Here is a 4,950-nt window from a genome sequence, read left to right as displayed (position 1 = left end):
TGGAATTATGGTAATATTCAACATAAAAGTTTCTTTACAAAAAATAAAAATTTTATAAAAGTAAAAATTGTAAAAATATACTCATGGTATAGGGTATCATATGGTCGGCCATGCCCGACTATACTTTCCTACTTGTTTTTAGAGTATATTTATATACATTTATACTTAATTTTTTATATTTTTACTTTAAGCATTTACAATTATCAACCGAATGGTGAATCATCATCTAATATCTCTAAACAAAATTTTTCGGGTAGACAAAATTTTAAGATGCCCAAAAATAAAAAAAATAAAAATACTAAACTAAGTATATGTATATTGAAAGTACGAGTAAATAGACATACCTTATTAATGGTGTTCTTTTTTTGTTGTTTTTTTTTAACTTATTTATTCTATGTATTTTTTGCGTACTTAAGTATTCAAGGGGTTAAAGCGGTGAGCATGGCTAAACAAAAAGTTTTTATTGAAAACAAAATCAAAAGTAAATTGAAAAATATTAGAAGCGTTTATGGTTGATCTGAGCCGACTGTTAAAGTACATAATAGCTGAACAAGGTTGACTGGTTCTATGGAACAAGGGAAAGCTCAGGTTATAAACTTGAAAGAGAATCAAACATTTCTATATATACCATTTAGCAAAAATAAAATGAAGTACTTCCCAAAGAATGCATTTATCACCACTTCAAAAGTAAAAGTGAAAGTAAAGTAAAAGTGGTAAGCAAATTTGTTTACCTTCAGTAAAAGTGATGTCTATTGACTTCCAAAGAAGTGAAAATAATACAATTTTGTTCAAAATTGATTTTTTTACTTAAATGCTTGTAATTTATTTATTAATCTTAATAATATTTAAGTCAAATTAGTTTTATTTTATAATATTACAATTTCATTTCCTAATAACTTCCAAAAAAGAACATCAAAATTACTTCCTGAGAATGACTTTAGATGTAGAGAATTTGGAATCAAATAAAAAAGAACATCCATCATATGACAAGCTTGTATTAAAATCATCACTTCTTCAGGTGTTTTTTAGTACTTCAATGAAATAACTTCTATTTCGCTTCTTTGGAAGTTCTTTTTCTGCTGGTTACAATCCGGGTTTTCATGTGCTAACCAAACTAGTTCTTCAAACCATTCAATATCATGAAAATAGTATGACAATGATATTTTAGTCTATTATTTGGTAGATCGATCCCATGAAACTTCTTTCGAATCTGTTTAGAGTGAGAAGTAATGGGTACTTTTAACTTAGTGTACGATTTCATAGATGTTATTGTATATATTTTGTCATAATTGTAATGACCGAGTAGACGAGAAAGACAATTGGGGAGATTTTTCTATATGTCAAAGTTTAAAGGGCTAAAATGCCTTTCAAAGCCATAATGCGGTAACCATGAGTGCTAAACGGTATATTTTTAAGAAAGTTATTTAGATCTATATCATCGAACTCTTTAATATCATGAAAATAGTATTACAAATATATATTTGTAGATCGATTACTCAGGCACTTTCTTCTTAGCTATTTTGAGTGGAATAAGTATCGCGAGAGCTAAGAGGCACTTCTTAAACAAATTTATTTAAATAACTAACTTTAAACTTCTTAATCTACAATCTCACTGATATTGTTGTAGTGATCAGGAAACAGGGTGATATTTGAGACACCAAATTTGAGTTTCTTAATAGATTACAAGTATGACTTTTATATTCGGATTACATACTTTAAAAACCTTAACGATGACAATATTTCTCAAGATATTATGCCTTCTGAGAGTGACAAAGTTTTCAACTTAACAAATTCTTTCATTATTAATTTATTCTGAACTCGGAGATTCTTCTAAACTGTATACGCTGAATCCGCGATCGTTTATTCGTCATGTAAAGCTCTATGAGAGTTCTCAATATATATGTAGGTAAATTTACAAACGAACTGTCATTTGCAAGTCAATCATCGACTTCTTATCACAAAATTGTGTTCCGCGATTAGGCTTAATTTTGCCTTAAAGGCATTGATTATAAATCATGACATTGGTCTTTCAAGATCGCACAATTTAACAATTCTACATTATTTGGTTCTGGGCCAAGTGAAGTTACTAGTTTATGTTGATAAATCAGCAACATTTGACAACTTGGAGGACCATATTGTTGGTTAAAGTTAAACCTACGGCTTGAGAAGATTAGCCGCGGTGTTTATATACCCGATCTTTACAAACAAATATTTTGATAGAAATATTATTTTCTTTTAATTTTAAGTTCTAGTGAACTTTTAAAATCATCCGATTTTGTGTGTAAGAAAAAAATTGATCACTTATTGATCACACTGATTACCAAAACCCATAAGCTTAGTGTTGGGTTTAAAATATTAAAGGAAATTTCTTAATTGATATTGAAACTATTTATTTCACTAGATCGCGAATGCGGTCCTTAATATATAAGCTATTTTTCTTCTAATTTGAAGAGTTGAAGGTTATGATGGTCTTAAAGCCCTTTCTGCCTGTTTTTTAAAGATTCCGTGTGAAAACCAAATTCTGTAGTCCCTCATTGGCTTAATAACTCTTTTAAGACCAATGCATGACGAATGCGAGTCCAGACTGTCTTGCAATTTGCAGCTCATAGAGCTTGAATTTAAAAACATTTTCCGATTTCGAATTCCCAATTCCCAATCTTTTTATAGCCTTAACTAAACACAGTACTGCTGCCTATATATACATATATATGTAGACCCTAAAACAATTTCCATTTTTGTTTTAGCAAATCAATTAGTTTGGGTTTCTAAAGTTTTTCTCTAAATACAACAATCTACAAAGTGTTTGTATTAGAAAAGTGTTTGTAAAGTGTTTCTAAATATAATTAACGTATCTTGGTGAACCAACAACAGCAACAACAACAACTACAACACCAGACCACATTTAAACACAAAACGTATTACAATATGAAATCCCCTGCTCACACTGCTATTACCAACTCAACCCCATTATCCATAAAAACCCTCTCACACAATAATTAGCCAAAGAGGAGCAGGAAGTCATAAACGCAAAAAAACACACACACACACATATATATTGGGAGGGAGCTTTTTGTTTTTTAGCTGTAGCTGTGCTGTGCTGTGCTGTGCTGTGCTGTGCTGTGCTGTGGTTCTTACGGTCTATTTTGGCCCGGCACAATGTGTGAGTTTTTGTGTTCTTTTACATGTGGAGTGGAGTAAAACTGTTAGACAGCGGCCGTATGTGTAGAGAACGTTAAAATGTTAATTTTGCCACCTGTAAATGTTTAAACAAAAATAAAAGATACAAAAAAAGTATATTAACAAAAAAAAAAAAAAAAATGAGAAGTTGTTGTTGGTTTAAAAAAAAACACAAAAACATTTAAATTTGAAATAAAAAAAATAAAGAGATCTTAAATCAAAGTGCCTATTTCGAAGTATTGAAAAATATACAAAAGAATTAAAGCAGCAGTATGATGGCGGCTGAGGGGCTGAACGCGATCGCTGTAAATATATTCCCGAGTGTGCGCAAGTGAAAAAAAAATACAAATTGTCGAAACAACTTTATACTCAAAAAAACTCTTAACAATATCGTTTTGACGTTATCATTCATGTTCTACGTACGAAAAAAAAATGAAACACTTCAATTGCGAATGTCTCTTAAGAAAACAACAAATTTTTTTAAAAATACACAATGATATATGAAAACAAATATATTAAAATCATTTTACTACGTTTGTTCCATCGCGTTCTATGGGCTGAAATTTTTGATCAAAGTGGCAGTTTACTAAATAATTAAATGTTGTACATACAGAGCAGTAAATAAGTTTATAATTGAAAAATAATTAGAAGAGAAGAAAAAAAAATAAGCTTAAAAGTTGTTAACAAAAAAAAAAAAAAAAAAAAATATTAAAAATAAAAGTTGTGTCTGAAAGTGTGAAATCATTTGTTCAAATATAAAAATATATTTAACAACAATTATATTATATTAAAAAAAATCTATAAATAAATAAATTTAACAAATTAACCATAAAAAGGTAAATAATTAAAAAAAAATAACTGCACTGGGCAACAACCATTTAACTTAAAACGTTGCATTTAAACAATTTTTAAAAGATAAATATTTAAATTGTATTCTTTTCATTAACAGAAAAAAATGTTTGTTCAATTATCTATACAATAACAAAATTTGTAATTTTGTTTTCTTTTAAAAAATAATATTGCAAAATTGTATATTCAATGCATTTCAAAAAAATAATTTCAATTTTCTTCAAGTCTTACGTGTTATATTGCAAAATTATTAGTACATACATTTATTTATAACTTAATAACTTATCAATTTTCACAATCTATTTAATATTAATGATTATTATTTTTTTGTATTGTTAAGTTAACTTAACTCTTTCTCATAATTAGCGATAATTGAGTGTTTATTTCAAATTATATTATTAAAAAATACAGACAAATTACTTTTTGGATCTTTAGCAAATACTAAAAGTTCATTTGAAATAGATTTTTTTCTTAAAGTTATTCTTCAATGACAAATCACAGTTATTAGTTAATTACATTAACATGTTATTTCCATTCCCTTTAAAAATAGCAATAGATTTTGCGATTTTTTCTAAAGATCATTCTAACACTTGATGATATGGATCAGGGATGGGATATTAAATGTTATTGTATTTTGTGGCATTTAAATACAAGTCCATATACTGACTAGTATGAGTTCTAGTTCAGATTTAGTTCAGTTCTAGTTCAGTTCTAGTTCAGTTCTAGTTCAGTTCTAGTTCAGTTCTAGTTCAGTTCTAGTTCAGTTCAAGTTCACTTCTAGTTCAGTTGTAGTTCAATTCTATTTCAGTTCTAGTACAGTTCTAGTTCAGTTCTAGTTCAGTTCTAGTTCAGCTCTAGTTCAGTTCTAGTTCAGTTCTAGTTCAGTTCTAGTTCAGTTCTAGTTCAGTTCTAGTTCAGTTCTAG

The 4,950-nt window shown here is 28.4% G+C and overlaps 1 protein-coding gene across 21 annotated transcripts in view; it reads left to right on the top strand.

Moving 5' to 3' along the window:
• The window catches only part of LOC111691266 (sorbin and SH3 domain-containing protein 1), a 76,884-nt gene that overhangs the window by 2,105 nt on the left and 69,829 nt on the right, over positions 1-4,950 (top strand). For 9 of the 21 annotated variants that reach the window (XM_046954506.1, XM_046954505.1, XM_046954504.1 and 6 more), the window contains exon 1: positions 3,121-4,013. The exons of 1 other annotated variant lie outside the window; for it this stretch is intronic. The gene's annotated coding sequence lies outside the window, so the exon portion shown is untranslated. Of the gene's footprint in view, positions 1-3,120; positions 4,014-4,950 lie in introns of those variants that run through there. 11 more of the 21 variants (XM_046954515.1, XM_046954516.1, XM_046954512.1 and 8 more) reach the window with 7 other exon arrangements.

This window comes from Lucilia cuprina, chromosome 6 (genome assembly GCF_022045245.1).
Source record: "Lucilia cuprina isolate Lc7/37 chromosome 6, ASM2204524v1, whole genome shotgun sequence".
Taxonomy (NCBI): Eukaryota; Metazoa; Arthropoda; class Insecta; order Diptera; family Calliphoridae; genus Lucilia; species Lucilia cuprina.
This window is presented reverse-complemented; position numbering and strand designations above follow the sequence as displayed.